The sequence below is a fragment of the Pongo pygmaeus genome, chromosome 6, assembly GCF_028885625.2.
Source record: "Pongo pygmaeus isolate AG05252 chromosome 6, NHGRI_mPonPyg2-v2.0_pri, whole genome shotgun sequence".
Classification (NCBI taxonomy): Eukaryota; Metazoa; Chordata; class Mammalia; order Primates; family Hominidae; genus Pongo; species Pongo pygmaeus.
In genome coordinates, this window is record NC_072379.2 from 28,417,167 (window position 1) to 28,434,812 (window position 17,646).

Sequence of the window (17,646 nt, forward strand, 5' to 3'; positions counted from 1 at the left end):
CAGTTATAAAATAACACTGTCCGAAAAGCCAAGGCCAAAAGAATAGGCTCCAGACACCTCTCCAGCTTCCAGAGCAAGGTTGAAAGAAGAAAAAAAAGAGAAAGACAAATTCCTTTACTGTTACTCCTTTCCCTAATTTCTTTTTTTCTTTTTTGAGACAGAGTCTTACTCTGTCGCCCAGGCTGGAGTGCAATAAGTGGCGTGATCTCGGCTCACTGCAACCTCCGCCTCCCAGGTCCAAGTGATTCTCCTGACTCAGCCTCCCGAGTAGCTGGGATTAAAGGCATGTGCCACCATGCCCGGCTAATTTTTTTGTACTTTTTTAGTAGAAACGGGGTTTCACCATGTTGGCCAGGCTGGTCTTGAATTCCTGACCTCAAGTGATCCACCTGCCTCAGCCTCCCAAAGTGCTGGGATTACAGGTGTGAGCCACCATGCCCAGCCACTCCTTTCCCTAGCCTCTTAAGCATGACTACGTTTTACAAACGTCTGTATTTAGCCAGTTCTTGTTTTTCTTTCGCTGCAGCTACAAGGCTACCAGCTATGTAAGGCCACAAGTTATGCACTATATGATCAACTGCCTTTGTTTTGCTTTTGTCAGCCTGCTGATAAAAACCCCACCCTGTCTTTGTTCAGTGCTCAGCTTTTTAGATGTGAATCCACTGAGCCAGTGCATACCTTAAAATGAATATCCTTCTGTTTTCCCATATCAGTCTCTCCATTCCTCAGTTTACCATAACACCAAGTCTGTGGGAGGTGGTTCTCATGATTCAGAGGATGAATTCTGACATTTTGAAATAATGAGATAAAAAAATTAGGCTGGGCACGGTGGCTTACACCTGTAATCCTAGCACTTTGGGAGGCCGAGGCGGGTGGATCATGAAGTCAGGAGTTCAAGACCAGCCTGGCCAAGATGGTGAAACCCCATCTCTACTAAAAATACAAAAATTAGCCGGGCGTGGTGGTGGGTGCCTGTAATCCCAGCTACTTGGGAGGCTGAGGCAGAGAATTGCTTGAACCCGGTAGGTAGAGGTTGCGGTGAGCCAAGATTGAGCCATTGTACTCCAGCTTGGGCAACAGAGTGAGACTTCATCTCAAAAAAAAAAAAGATTTAATTTAAATTAAACCCAATATTTTACGAAGCAGACTATTTTTATTTTATTTCATTTTTTGAGACAGGGTCTCACTCTGTCACCATGGCTGGAATGCAGTGGCGAGATCCTGGTTCACTGCAGCCTCAACCTTTCAGGTTCAAGCAATCCACCTCACTCTCCTAAGTAGCTAGGAGGAGTACAGACAACATCACCACACCCAAATATTTCTTCTTCTTTTTCTTTTTTTTTTTTTTTTTTTTTTAAGAGACACAGTCAGTCTCCCTTTGTCACCCAGGCTGGAATGCAATGGCACAATCTCGGCTTACTGTAACATCTGCCTCCTGGGTTCCAGTGATTCTCATGCCTCAGCCTCCAGAGTAGCTGGGATTACAGGCATGCACTACAACACCCAGCTAATTTTTCTATTTTTTGGCCAACATAGTGAAACCCTTTCTCTACTAAAAACACAAAAATTAGCTGGGTGTGGTGATGCATGCCTGTAATCCCAGCTACTTGGGAGGTTGAGGCAGGAGAATCGCTTGAACCTGGGAGGCATAGGTTGCAGTGAGCCGATTTTATGCCACTGCACTCCAGCCTGGGTGACAAAGTGAGACCTTGTCTCCAAATAAAAAAAGGCCAAGGAAGGATTGTAAAAGACTAAAAAGACATACAATCAAAATGCAATGCGTGATTCTGAATTGGACTCTGAACTATATAAGATATTAAACTTACTATATACTATTATATTAGTAAGTATAAGTATATATTTACTAATACTATATACTATTAATGTACAGATCTTATAAGTTAATAGTTTTCAATATTATCAGGACAACTGACAAAAATCTGAGTAAGATCTGTACATTAACAGTATTGTTGTAATCCCATTATTTTGGGAGGCCAAGGCTGGTAGATCACCTGAGGTCAGGAGTTCGAGACCAGCCTGGCCAACACAGTGAAACCCCATCTCTACTAAAAATACAAAAATTAGCCGGGAGTGGTGGCGTGTGCCTATAGTCCCAGTTACTTGGGAGGCTGAGACAGGAGAATTGCTTGAACCTGGGAGACGGAGGTTGTGGTGAGCCAAGATTGTACCACTGCACTCCAGCCTGGGCAACAGAGTGAGACTCCATCTCAAAAAAAAAAAAACAGTATTGTATCTAAGTAAAATTTTCTAATTCAAACAATTATACTATGATTATGTAAATGAATGTATTGATTCTTAGGAAATATACACTGAAGTCTTTAGGAGTAACAGGCTGTTGCCTATAACTTATTCTCCAATGGTCCAGAAAAAAAAGTGTTATATATAGAAAGAATGAATGATAAAGCAAATGTGACAAAAGCAACAACTGGTAAATTTGAGTGAAGAGCATATAGGACTTCGCTATATAATTCTTGCAACTTTTCTTTACTTCTTTATTTTGAGACAAAGTCTCTGTCATCCAGGCTGGAGTGGGGAGGCATGATTAGGGCTCACTGCAGCCTCTACCTCCTGGGCTCAAGCGATCTTCCCACCTCAGCCTCCCCAGTAGCTGGGACTACAGGCACATGCCACCATGCCTGGTTAACCTTTTGTATTTTTTGTAGAGACAGGTCTCACTATGTTGCCCAGGCTGGTCTCGAACTCCTGGACTCAAGTGATCCTCCCACATTGGCCTCCCAAAGTGCTGGGATTATGCCTGGCCTTTTTGTAACTTTTCTGTAAGTCTGAAATTATATTTCAAAATGAAAAGTTAAACAACAGGGATCAACTACTCATTTTCCCTTTTTACTAAATTGCGCCAAGCTGGTGTGCTTCTGCAAGCTTCCTTACCACTGTTTCTTCTTGCTGCTGTCATTAACTCCAGCTGCCTCTGGCTTTCCTGTCTATTTTACACCAAACTGTCAGAAAAGAGGCCCAGGCAGGGCTGAAAGCTTTTACTACACAGTAAATGGCATAAGATTTGTGACAGCTAAATTACTCTTCAGAACAGCTTTCTACTGTGTTTTAAGGTTAGCAACAATCAGTAACTCTAAATCTCTTATAAAGCTCTGTGAATAAGTTTTGCTTTCACATTACCATTTCCATCATCTCTAGATCTTCAAAATCATAAATAATATGTTCTAAAATATCTCTGTCAGACACAAAACCTAATGCTCTGAACACAATAATGATGGGAACTTCTTGCTTGATATATGGTAGAGTTGCCACAATGCACTAACCAATAGCACTCTTTTTTGCACCCTAGAAAAATAAACTATCATTAGAACATGAATATACAAAAGCTCACAGCAATAGAAACACATCAAGAGAACTACATTATATATATATATTCTTTGTGCATATTTCAAAAGAAGCATGCCTCCCAATGCTGTGAGGAACCTGCTATGACTGCTTTTCAAAACCACTGAAACAAGTGTACTAATTTTACACACAGGCTGGTCACAGACCTGAGAGAACTTCCATTCTCTCCTATCTGCCTGCCAAGATTCTCTCAGAATTACCCAATACTGTATTTGCAAATCACTTTTGGCTGCAACAAAAATGTGAATACTGATTCCTCACCCTCTCCAATCTAGCCCCCCTCTAAAACTAAACCTGTGGAAGAAATCAATAAATAAGAGGTTAAAAAAAAGAGACAACATGGATAGACAAATATGGAAAAAAGCTAAGCACACAATGAAAAATAAATATTAAATCAGAGCTGGTCTGTGAGGCATTTCCTTGTTTCAATGTTTCAAAACTAATAGCCCTTTTCACACAGCTTCTTTTTTCCAATTTCTCCCTCTTTAATTGCACACACATACAAAAACAAATTAAAAAGTACTAACCTATGATATATCTGATTTCTCAGTTTTAATCATATTTGTTTGCTTCAATATCAATTTCACTCTATCGTCCCTTGGCCTCATAACCCTGCGTTATTATAATCCCTCTAATAACTTCAGTCATCTTCCTCCTCCCACCACAGGCCTCCTTCAGAACTCCTCTCATGGGCTTGTTCAGTAACAACTTTTCATAAATGACACCCAAATCTTCATCTGGAGCTTTTTCCTGTCCCCTCAGCCCCCATATCTCCAATTGCCAATTGGTCGTTTCTACATGGGCGTCAATTATTCCATTTAGTCTATTATTTGTTTCATCATGGATCCTATTTCAGAACAAGCAGAACATTAAAAAATAATATAGCCAGGCATATTGGCTCACGCCTGTAATCCCGGCACTTTGGGAGGCCAAGGTGGGAGGATTGCTTGAGCCCAGCATTTCAGGACCAGCCTGGGCAACATAGTGGTACCTCATCTCTATAAATATTTTTAAAATTTTAGGCCGGGCATGGTGGCTCATGGGCCGGGCGCAGTGGCTCATGCCTGTAATCCCAGCATTTTGGAAGGCCGAGGTGGGCGGATCACCAGAGTTTGGGAGTTCGAGATCAGCCTGGCTAACATGGTGAAACCCCATCTCTACTAAACATACAAAATTAGCTGGGCATGGTGGCACATGCCTGTAATCCCAGCTACTCAGGATGCTGAGGCAGGAGAATCTCTTGAACCCTGGAGGCGGAGGTTGCAGTGAGCCGGGATCGAGCCCTTGTACTCCAGACTCGGTCTCCAAAAAAAAAAAAATTATTTAAAAGAAAAAAAAATTATGTCTGCAACATGCAATCTCCAAAAATCTTACCTAAAACTGAACTTATTATATTCTCTCCTGAATCAATTACTCAAAGTTCACCACTCTCCTGGAACCTCAGAATACAAACCATAGTATCTTAATTGACTCATCCTTTTATCTTACCAAACCTATCATCAAATCCAGATCAGTTTCCTTTCTCTGCCTCTAATTAATTCATTTTGTTCAGAGTTGCCATGATAGTCTCCCTAATATACTGTTTATGTCTTTGCCCTCTGGATGCACAAAGAATGCACATCACAATCACCTGGGGACCTCTTTCAAATACTTGTACCTGGGCTCCATTCCACCCCCATTCCCTCTGTTGCACTTGGAAGAGCCTTAGGTTATTGATGTGAACCTTTAGTTAAGATCCACTAATTCAGATCCACCCTGATCATCTACTTGTCACTCGCTATTCAGCATACTTCATCCAGCTCAGTCAGAGCTATCTTCCAGTGATTCTCCAAACACTCATCCCCACTCTCCTCTAATAAGAATGTCCTTCCAGTTTCTCTCTGCTTATATAAATCCATACCATCTTTCAAAGTATAAGTCAAGTCCCATCTTCTCTATTAAGTTTCATGAACTGGTCAGGGGTGGTGGCTCATGCCAGCACTTTGGAAGGCCAAGGCAGGCATGTCACTTGAGCTCAGGAGTTCGAGACCAGCCTAGGCAACATAGTGAAACCCTGTCTCTACTAAAAATACAAAAATTAGCTAGCTGTGGTGGAGCATACCTATAATCTAACTACTTGGGAGGCTGAGGCACAAGAATCACTTGAGCCAGAAGGTGGAGGTTGCACTGAGCCAAGATCGCACCACTGCACTCCAGCCTAGGCAACAGAGTGAGACCCTGTCAAAAAAAAAAAAAAAAAAAATCTTTGCATGGACCACACCATACTAGTAATCTCATTCTCCTCCAAATTTCTATAAAACTGTTATATGGAATAGGTGTCATTTGGCCTCTGCACTGTGTTCCTACCATTTAATGTCTAAAGCTTGTATTCCCAATAAAACCATCACTTTCCGTTTTTTCTTTTTTTTCTTTTTTTTTTTTTTTTTTTTTGAGACAGGGTCTGGCTCTGTCACCCATGCTGGAGTGCAGTGGCACCAATCTGGGCTCACTGCAACCTCAGCACTCAAGCCATCTCCCCACCTCAGCTTCCCGAGTAACTGGGACTACAGGCGCCTGCCACCACATCCAGCTAATTTTTGGGTTTTTGTTGTTTTGCTGGAGAAAGTGTTTTGCCATGTTGCCCAGGCTGGCCTCATATCCCAGGCTCAAACAATCCACCCACCTCAGCCTCCCAAAGTGCTGGGATTACAGGCATGAGCCACCACACCTGGCCACCTTTTCAATAAGGATTGTGTGTTTTAATGATCTCTTACAATACCTAGCAGTGTTGTGCACATGGGAGGAATGCTTATCTTACACATTTTATGTTTTACAAATAAAATATTATGAAAACATGCTGGGTATGCTAAGTACCCTAATTTGATCACCACACATTGTATACATGTATCAAAATATCACACTGCATCCCACACATGCATAATTATTAAATTAAATTGAAAATAAAGCTTTTTTAAAAATTACAAAAAACAAATGGAAACATTACTTACCAAAAACCATTCACATATAAAAACCAGTTTAATTATTTAAAACACCTGGCCAGGTGCAGTGGCTCACGCCTATAATCCCAGCACTTTGGGAGGCTGAGGAGGGTGGATCACAAAGTCAGGAGATCGAGACCATCCTGACCAACATGGTGAAACCCCATCTCTTCTAAAAAACACAAAAAATTAGCCGGGTGTGGTGGTGCGTGCCTGTAGTCCCAGCTACTCAGGAGGCTGAAGTAGGGGAATCACTTGAACCTGGGAGGCAGAGGTTGCAGTGAGCCGAGATCAGGCCACTGTACTGCAGCCTGACGACAGGGCAAGACACCGTCTAAAAAAAAAAAAAAAAAAAAAAAAAAATATATATATATATATATATATATATATATATACACATACACACACACGAACTGAAATAGAGGTTTTCCAGGATAACCATAAAGATTAAATTAAGCAATCTGAGTAACAGAATTGGCATACAGCAAATATTTAAGAACTGCTAGCTACTACTAGATTCCATTATTATAAGCAACCTATGCTTATAACTATACCAATGATCTACAGCTTCTAAGCTGGTAGCCATTGATTCCTGCCTCCTCCTATTGCCCTTGTAATACCTTCCTCACAGTGTGAGCTGGACATACTGACTTGCAACTAACAAAAACAACATGGCAAAAATGACAGGATGTTGCTACCACTTTTAAATTGTAAAAGACATTCCCGCCTTGCTCGTACTCTCTGTCTGTGGCTCTTTTTGCTTATTTCTCTGAAGAAGCAAGCTGCTCTGCTGCTGTCAGCTGCTATACTCAGAGGCCCACATGGCAAGGAACTCAGAAAGGCTTCCAGCCAACAGCGAGCAAAGACCTGAGACTCAGTCCAACAGCCAATGATGAACTAAATCCTGCAGACAACCATGTGAATAACTCTTGAGATTATGGCAGCCCAGGGAAACACCTGATTACAGCCTTGTGAGAGATGCCTGGCCAAAAGACCCAGCTAAGATGCATCCAGATGCCTGACTCACAGAAGCTGTGAGATGATAAATGTTGCTAGAGGAGTAATTTGTTACACAGCCATAGGTAAACAATACAATATATAACAACAGTATGCTCCAGAAAAGCTTTTTTGGACCAAGAATGCAGTCTAGTAAATTTTAAAACAAGACGCAAAGGAATAAACCCAAATAACATCATATCCAGTCCATACCTGTCCTCCTCTTGCCAGCATGCTAACCCATATAGTACTGGTGGGTCGGGAAGAATTCTCCAGACATGATCTACAGTCTCCTGTGCAGGCATATTTAGAATCCTTTCTGGCAAACACATAAACTGTGTTTGTTGCCATTTTCTCTTGGGCAATCAGAACCTATTTGGACAATAGAAAGTTACAGCCATAAAATCCCAAAGGTCACTGAAGAGAAAAGAGAGTAAAATCTGCATCTTAATTTGATCTGATCATATAGGCTCACAGAAATATTTAATTCTTCAACTCTACAAACTCCATTTTGCATAAATGCTTCATAGAAATATATAAGCTCCAAAGTTGACCAAAACTGGATAAATTTCCAGTGCATACTATACACAGCTAAATAAAGCTTTGGTTTATATAAGTTTAGCTGTCATACCCTAAATAAGTCAACTGTCACTGCCAGGTTATCCTGCATGAAAATCTTTCTTTTTTTTTTCATTTCAACTTTAAACTAAACTGAATTTTAACTACCATTTTGTAATTTTTTAAAATAATGTTACTATACCTTTTCTCATCCATTAATAATGAAACAGCCACCAGGATCCAAAGTTAACTCACAAAGATCAAGATCTGTCAAGCCATTCAAAAGGCAGTAAGTTGACCACAACATAATTGGAATTTTTCCTATAAAAGTTTTCTGATGCTGAGTCTGAAGTTGTTCTTCACCTTCTTTAATGACTTTTTTTGTTATATCAACATAAAGCGGAGCAGAATACCTTTGAAAATAAAAGTAGATCACAGTTAAGCAATAGGGTATCTGTTAAAACAAATCCTCAAGTGGTTAAAGTTACGTTTTCAGAATTCTATTTCAGTATCTGCTGCTGACAAGGAGAAACTCTTTCTTAGGTGATATTTCTTAATCTAGCTTCATTGGGCATCATTGGTGAAGGAGCACCATCTCTTTCCCAATAAGCAGGCTTGGAAATATAAATTTGTTCAAACTTCAGCAAATATCTTGGCTGAAATTAAACAAAAAAACATGAAAAGGGTAAATAATTTTTTCCATCAAAGTTTTAATGATTCCATTTTAATTGACATTAACATTTTAAGTAGAAGAAGCTCTACAAACTGGCAAAATTAATCCATTTTACTGAAATGGGGACTTCCCAAAGTCAATATCCATACTGCATAGACATCAAGTTTTAAACCAAATCACTTTCTCTTTTTTTCCTCTTTTCTTAAAAATTTTTTTTCACATCAGACAGGTAATGTGCTAACGAGGTTTATAACAAGGTTTAAGGAAGGCACATCTCACACCCAATCATCACACTTATCAACTACAAAAGGATCTACTAATTGCTTTCTTAAGGCAGAAGACAAAAATAGACTTAATATACCAAAAGTAAATAAAGACTGTACACATCATGTGCTCTGAGTTTATATCAAACAGTTAAAATGGATTTACATTAGTGATCTATATAGTTTCATGTGCCCTCTCCTTGGTAAGGGTCATCAAAAATACAAAGTGACCAGAGAACAAAGATAACAAATGCAGACAACTAGAACTGTGCTCTAATCTAATCAATAGAACATTTTAAAAAATAAACCTAACTCTTCAATTAAACATACAAATTAATCTGTCAAAGGAGTAGAGTTAACAAAAGAAAAAAAATTTATTTTAAAAAACCTACAAAATATCCTAATCATTCTATATAAAGGGCTGAGAAGTTCTAACCCTGGCTGGAATATAGCTTAGCCCATAGCAAAAAAAAAAAAGAAATTTTTCAATTAAACATTCACTTGCTGCCTAATAAAACAAGATCCATGAGGACAGCTTTCTAGAGATAAATGGATAGCGTATTTTTCTCTAAATCAAGCCTCAGAGAAGAAAATAGGCCTAAGCAGACATTTTACTAATGATTAATTATTGACACTCAAGTCTCCCAAGCTGGGGTAGATAAACGGCAAAGAGAACCAAAGGGAAGCCAACCCTCTACCCTTATCTGTGCCATCATCTAGTCTAGGTCACTATTATCTTAATCATAGGCTATTCTAAGATTTTTATCTCCTCCAGCCTCTTTGGTTTTGTTTTGTTTTGTTTGAGAGTCTCACTGTCTCCGAGGATGGAGTACAGTGGCATGATCTTGGCTCACTGCAGCCTCTGCCTCCTGGGTTCAAGCAATTCTCCTGCCTCAGCCTCCAGAGTAGCTGGGACTATAGGCGCATGCCACCAGGTCTGGCTAATTTTTGTATTTTTTGGTAGAGATGGAGTTTCATCATGCTGGTCAGGATGATCTCGAACTCCTGGCCTCAAGAGATCTGCCTGCCTAGGTCTCCCAAAGTGCTGGGATTACAGGCGTGAGCCACTGCACCCAGCCTCCTCTAGACTCTTTCTATTCCAAGTAAGCATCAGTTTCCAAAGTAACTTTTCTAAAATAATGCTTTATGTATATTCTTTACAGTCTCTCAGTAATTCCTCATAACATCCAATGACATTCAAAGCTTTCAACAATCAGGTTCCATCTTATCTTCGTAATGCCTATTAAAAATGGACAAGCCCTGTAATCCCAGCACTGTGGGAGGCCAAGGCAGGCAGATCATGAGGTCAGGAGATCAAGACCATCCTGGCTAACATGGTGAAACTCTGTCTCTACTAAAAATACAAAAAAATTAGCAGGATGTGGTGGCGGGTGCCTGTAGTCCCAGCTCCTTGGAAAGCTGAGGCAGGAGAATGGCGTGAACTCAGGAGACACAGCTTGCAGTGAGCTGAGATGGTGCCACTGCACTCCAGCCTGGGCAACAGAGTGAGACTCTGTCTCAAAAAACAAAAATAAAAAATAGGCCAAAATCCCCATCCCATTCCCAGCCTAAATACACCAAGTATTTTCTTTCTTTTCTTTTTTCTTTTTCTTTTCTTTTCTTTCTTTCTTTTTTTTTTTTTTTTTTTTTTTTTTGAGACAGAGTCTCGCCCTATCGCCCAGGCTGGAGTGCATTAGCACGATCTCAGCTCGCTGCAACCTCTGTCTCCCACGTTCAAACAATTCTCCTGTCTCAGCCTCCTGAGTAGCTGGGACTACAGGCGCCTGCCACCATGCCTGGATAATTTTTGTACTTTTAGTAGAGACGGGGTTTCACCATATTGGCCAGGCTGGTCTCAAACTCCTGACCTCAGATGATTTGCCCGCCTCGGCCTCCCAAAGTGCTGAAATTATAGGCATGAGCCACTGCGCCTGGCCACACCAAATATTTCCTTGCTTAAATGACTAAGTGGCTTTTCTCTTCTAAGAGAACTCCTATCTGTTCTTCACAGTAAATTTAAGTCTCTTCCATCTTTTCTACTAAGCTCTGATAACTAAGTATTAGAGATCTCCTCTGCCTTTAGTACTTCCGTTACTGGCACTTTGAATTTGTTATGTTGTATTTTTATCTCTCTTGTCATACAAAGACCATGGAGAAAAAAATGACCCAACAAGACAGGGGCTGTGGCTTATGGCTGTAATCCCAGCACTCTGGGAGGCTGAGGCAGGTGGATCACTTAAGGTCAGGAGTTGGAGATCAGCCTGGCCAACATGTGGAACCCTGTCTCTACTAAAAATACAAAAAAATTAGCCAAGCATGGTGGTGGGCACCTGTAAGCCCTGTAAAAGTGAAAAAATTACCCAAGAATAAAAAAGAAACTTAATGTCCCCCTTTCCAGCACAGCCCTAGAAGAGGCAATTACTTTCGATCTTTTTTCTTTTTTTTATTATACTTTAAGTTTTAGGGTACATGTGCACAATGTGCAGGTTAATTACATGTGTATACATGTGCCATGTTAGTGTGCTGCACCCATTAACTCGTCATTTAACATTAGATATATCTCCTAATGCTATCCCTCCCCCTCCCCCCACCCCACAGCATGCCCCAGTGTGTGATATTCCCCTTCCTGTGTCCATGTGTTCTCATTGTTCAATTCCCACCAATGAGTGGGAACATGAGGTGTTTGGTTTTTCTCCTTGCGATCGTTTGCTGAGAATGATGGTTTCCAGCTTCATCCATGTCCCTACAAAGGACATGAACTCATCCTTTTTTATGGCTGCATAGTATTCCATGGTGTATATGTGCCACATTTCCTTAATCCAGTCTATCATTGTTGGACATTTGGGTTGGTTCCAAGTCTTTGCTATTGTAAATAGTGCCGCAATAAACATACATGTGCATGTGTCTTTACAGCAGCATGATTTATAATCCTTTGGGTATATACCCAGTAATGGGATGGCTGGGTCAAATGGTATTTCTAGTTTAAGATCCTTGAGGAATCACCACACTGACTTCCACAATGGTTGGACTAGTTTACAGTCCCACCAACAGTGTAAAAGTGTTCTTATTTCTCCACATCCTCTCCAGCACCTGTTGTTTCCTGACATTTTAATGATCGCCATTGTAACTGGTGTGAGATGGTATCTCCTTGTGGTTTTGATTTGCAGTTCTCTGATGGCCAGTGATGATGAGCATTTTTTCATGTGCTTTTTGGCTGCATAAATGTCTTCCTTTGAGAAGTGTCTGTTCATATCCTTTGTCCACTTTTTGATGGGGTTGTTTTTTTCTTGTTAATTTGTCTGAGTTCCTTGTAGATTCTGGATATTAGCCCTTTGTCAGATGAGTAGATTGCAAAAATTTTCTCCCATTCTGTAGGTTTCCTGTTTACTCTGATGGTAGTTTCTTTTGCTGTGCAGAAGCTCTTTAGTTTAATTAGATCCCATTTGTCAGTTTTGGCTTTTGTTGCCATTGTTTTTGGTGTTTTAGACAAGAAGTCTTTGCCCATGCCTGTGTCCTGAATGGTATTGCCTAGGTTTTCTTCTAGGGTTTTTATGGTTTTAGGTCTAACATTTAAGTCTTTAATCCATCTTGAGTTGATTTTTGTATAAGGTATAAGGAAGGGATCCAGTTTCAGCTTTCTACATATGGCTAGCCAGTTTTCCCAGCACCATTTATTAAATAGGGAATCCTTTCCCCATTGCTTGTTTTTGTCAGGTTTGTCAAAGATCAGATGGTTGTAGATCTGTGGCATTATTTCTGAGGGCTCTGTTCTGTTCCTTTGGTCAACATCTCTGTTTTGGTACCAGTACCATGCTGTTTTGGTTACTGTAGCCTTGTAGTATAGTTTGAAGTCAGGTAGCATGATGCCTCCAGCTTTGTTCTTTTGGCTTAGGATTGACTTGGCAATGCGGGCTCTTTTTTGGTTCCATCTGAACTTTAAAGTAGTCTTTTCCAATTCTGTGAAGAAAGTCATTGGTAGCCTGATGGGGATGGCATTGAATTATAAATTACCTTGGGCAGTATGGCCATTTTCACGATATTGATTCTTCCTATCCATGAGAATGGAATGTTCTTCCATTTGTTTGTATCCTCTTTTATTTCATTGAGCAGTGGTTTGTAGTTCTTGAAGAGGTCCCTCACATCCCTTGTAAGGTGGATTCCTAGGTATTTTATTCTCTTTGAAGCAATTGTGAATGGGAGTTCACTCATGATTTGGCTCTCTGTTTCTCTGTTATTGGTGTATAAGAATGCTTGTGATTTTTGCACATGGATTTTGTATCCTGAGACTTTGCTGAAGTTGCTTATCAGCTTAAGGAGATTTTGGGCTGAGACGATGGGGTTTTCTAGATATACAATCATGTCATCTGAAAACAGGGACAATTTGACTTCCTCTTTTCCTAATTGAATGCCCTTTATTTCCTTCTCCTGCCTGATTGCCCTGGCCAGAACTTCCAACACTATGTTGAATAGGAGTGGTGAGAGAGGGCATCCCTGTCTTGTGTGGATGGCACTCTTTTAAAGACTTGACTTTTGTTTGTAAACATTTCATAGGAGAGGAAATCAGGGAATTGTTCCTTGACACTCCATGGTAAATAATCTTTGTCCCTCTCCTTTGATCTTCCCTAGGTACAGGGAACTGACAGTTTATCAGAACGTCCTTGAGTTGAGGGTTTTGCTCTGGAAACTTGATGGGTTATATGTCCTTTGCCACAACTGTCCGGGAGTGACCCAAGATGCCCTCACTGGCCATGTGAATTTAGGATGAACAAATGGTGCTGCCAGGTCTTCTACTTGGGGACTAATTATGATTATCTTCTTTCTGTCTTTGTAATCTCTTAGCAGGTTTTATGTCACTTATGTCACAGTCTGGTTTAATTATGTAATAAAACAGTTTTCAGCAGATCACCTGAGGTCAGGAGTTTGAAACCAGCCTGGCCAACATGGTGAAACTCCGGCTCTACTAAAATTACAAAAAAATTAGCTGGGCATGGTAGCAGGCACCTGTAATCCCAGCTACATGGGAGGCTGAGGCAGGAGAATAACTTGAACCCAGGAGGCGGAGATTGCAGTGAGTCGAGATCGTGCCACTGCACTCCAGCCTGGGTGACAGAGCAAAATTCTGTCTTCAAAAAAAAAAATAAAAAAAATCCAGTTGTAACTGCTACTAATTGAAATGTGTATTCAGGGCAAGCTGAATGTATTGTTCCTGGGTTGCGATCCTCTAGCCTGGCCCAGACTCTCTGCTTATGTTTTGCCTCAACTTCTTCCTTTTGATCAGTGTGTCCTATAGAATGTGTTAGAGCAGCCTCCATGAGGGGTGGTCTCCTCTGGTTTCACTCTGCTTGCTGTTATACCCACGAATGCAAAGCCAGGTTGACTCCACCTAGAATCTACACATAAGAGCTGGCTTCCACCTGGGATTCACAAGACAGGGCCAGACTTTGAATTGAGGATGGACAGAAAACCCGGGGGAGACATCTTCTGCCTCGTGAGAGGTCAACATAGACATCGTGAAGCCCCCTTTTCGGAGTGGGGTCCTTTGAGTTGTTCAGATTTTGTCCAGTGACCTGCTGCAGTTGCGTGAGGGGTTCCTGGTGTGAAAAGAATCTGGTGGCAGAACCTGCCAGTGTAAGCACCTTGACCGTGGGAGGTCAGAGCCACAAGATCTCCAGAGCCATGATCACAACAGTTAGCTGCTCACTGTGATACTGGAGTAAGATATTCTTGCCCTTCCTCTTAGCTGATCAGGGACAAGTAATACCACATCTGGATCCAGGATCTACAGCCCTACCGGAGTGACTTCATTCTGTCTTCTGAACCCACAGGGACAGCCCAAGTCTCTCCTGCCTGGATCACCCTGGGCCATCAACCCAGGGTCACTGGGGACCCTCTCACCAGAACCAGGGTGTCTTTGAGACATTTGGTGATGTCCTATGCAGACTGGGGTCAGGCTAAACACAGAGTCTAATTCTGCTTTTATTTCAGAGGAAGAGGAATGGGTTATCTAGGGTTTGTTCCTCCTCTCACAGAAGAAATCTCCTTGGTTGGTACCCAGATGAGAGTTGCTGCAGCTTCCTGGTACTTGAGTGAAGAACGGGGAGGAGGTTTGTAGATGCAAACTGATAGATAAACCAGTTGCTTCCATTTCATGTGGCTATTAGAAAAACACGAAGCAGCCATGACATGGTACCTATTTTCTGGAAACTTTCAGTCTAAAGCAACCAGATAAACTAGCATCATGTACTTAGTATAAGGAAAGGAGGTGTACAGAGGACTTGGCCTTCACCTGGGCCACTTTCTCATGTTGTTATTAGTTCCAGTTTGCTGCCTGAAAAGCCATTCATGGGCAGAAGAATTGTTGGAGTTGTTGTTTTGTTTTTGGGGTTTTGTTTTGAGACAGTCTTGCTCTGTCACCCAGGCTGGAGTGCAGTGGCATGATCGCTGCTCACTGCATTCTCAACCTCCTGGGCTCAAGCACTACTCTAGCCTCAGCCTCCCAAGAAGCTGGGACTGTAAGTGTGCACCACCACGCCTGGCTAATTTTTGTGTTTTTTAGTAGAGATGGAGTTTCCACCATGTTGCCCAGGCTGGCCTGAAACTCCTGGGCTTAAGCAATCAGCCCACCTCAGCCTCCCAAAGTACTGGGATTACATGTATGAGCCACCACATCTGTCTGAGTTATTCTTGTTGTTATTATTATTACTTCTATTGCTTTTATCTTGCTAAGAATAAATATTCAGCTTCTAATGAAATTGTCCTAGAAAACCTAAGGGTTTGGGTTAAATTGTTTGTTACCGTATGTTATAAACTAGGTAAGTGGCTAATATAGGTTTCAAGTATATAAACTCTGGGGGTCAAGTTTCTCTTGTGCAGTCTTAGGAAAGACAGAATTGGACATACCCTAGCTGCAAAGTAATCAGAAGCCTAGGGCCTGCTCCCTGGCCCGGCTCTGCTCAGATCCACTGTCTTCTGAGCCTTGCCTAGGTCTGGCCCAACTCTGGAATCTCCCCTCACAGAACCTAGTAGAGGAGATGAGAGTTTTGTGCTCCTGCCATCTCTTCAGAGTTGGTACTCCCAATTTTTCCAAACCCTAAAGCAGGTAAATTGGAGTAAAATATTATATGTTTAATTTCTGTCTTTTAAAACCATTACTTCTAGAGATATCTCCCCTGGCAACCTGTTTTCCATTTGCAGATCCGGTAGTTGCTTCACAATTCACAAGAACGTTCATATAAACAACAATGAAAAATCCCTCTGAACTTAATCCTTAATCCCACTTCGTGCTTTCTTTCTGTATCCCTCCCATCTGTCCATATTTAGAATCTCTTCTCTTCACCTTCTCATTTCACCTGGAGTCAAATTAAGAACTTTGCCCATGCAACTTGGTAAATATGGTGTGGGTTTTTTTGTTTTGTTTTTTTCTCAGTGACTGTTGACGTTCAGGGATGTGGCCATAGTATTCTCTCTGGAGGAGTGGGAATACTTGGACTCTGCTCCGTGGAATTTGTATAGGGATGTGATGTTAGAGACCTACAGAAACCTGGTCTGCCTGGGTGAGGATAACTTTAATGTACAAATTTTATTCCGTACTAAGGATTCCATATTCTTCCTTTGTAGTCACCCAGGTGACCTCCCTATTATTATCACACCAAAGGAAATGAACAGTAATTCCGTAATCACTCCCTTGCTCACAGAGACACAAAGTTATCTTTCACTTTGTTCCTCAAGCCTTTTCCTGCCTCAGGGCCTTTGCACTTTCTGTGGCCTCTCCCTGGCATCTCTCTCCCCAGATTGTGCTCCAAAAACTCTTTCTCACTGCTCGGGTTTCAGCATAATGTCACCCTCTTGGAGAGTTTGTCTCTGTCTGTTTCACCTAAAAATGCTTCCCAATCACTCTATCCTCCCTCCCCATTTTAGCGTCTTCCTATGACATACCACTATCTGAAATTCTGTTTTCATTTTCTGTCTGTGACCATGGTCTATGTCCCCTTCCCCACTCCCCACCCCACACTACCTGCAGAAGAGCAGGGGCCGCGTCCATTCGTTCGCTGTTGTAGCTGCAGTGCCCCGAACACTGTCTTGTGTGGAGTAGATACTCAATAGATATTTGTTAAATGAATGAATGAATATTCTATATGTGATGTTTTCAAACAGAAGAGGTAGTAAAATGGAGGGATTGGACCCGTTTTTAGAGATAAATCCACACAGCTTCAATCCCAGTGCTACCACGCACCAACTGTGTGTTAATGTGGTAAGGCCTCTGTCCCTTAAACTCACCTGCCAAATAGGGACAATGACAATCATCTCTCCACCTTCTAGGACTGTTGTGAATTATTAATGAGCTTATATACCAAGAGCTTAGAACAGTGTCTGGCATCTAACACCAACCTTTCTTAAGCACTTATGATTAATGTTGAATAGGCTGGCCAGAGGCCCATGATTTTAAACACCACTGGCTGTTCACAGGCTCACACAGAAACTGTCTCCAAGCATAATGTCCCTGGGAGAACTTCTTGGAAGTGCTGATGCTGCCCTGTGTGAGACCAGCTAGGTCAACATTTGCCTGGAAAAAGCTCTGGTTGTTTACAGCAGGCATCTGGGCTGATGGGTCAGGGCCTGTGGTTAAACATTTTGATTCTCACCCCTGAGACCAGCCCTTGGAAGCTCACACAGGAGCCGAGGCAGGGAACCTGGAGAGAAGAGGACAAACAGAGATTTCTGTCTGCTAAATGAGAGTGAACCCGCTGGCAAGGGTCTGACTCTGTGGATTCCCTCCCACTCCACTCTGGTAGGTAGA

General features: G+C 41.6%; 1 pseudogene; it reads right to left on the minus strand.

Annotated features, from left to right (window-relative positions):
* Nucleotides 1-8,805: 8,805 nt before the first annotated feature.
* Nucleotides 8,806-8,899, minus strand: LOC129041872 (small nucleolar RNA U13; annotated as a pseudogene).
* Between the last annotated feature and the right edge of the window lie 8,747 nt (nucleotides 8,900-17,646).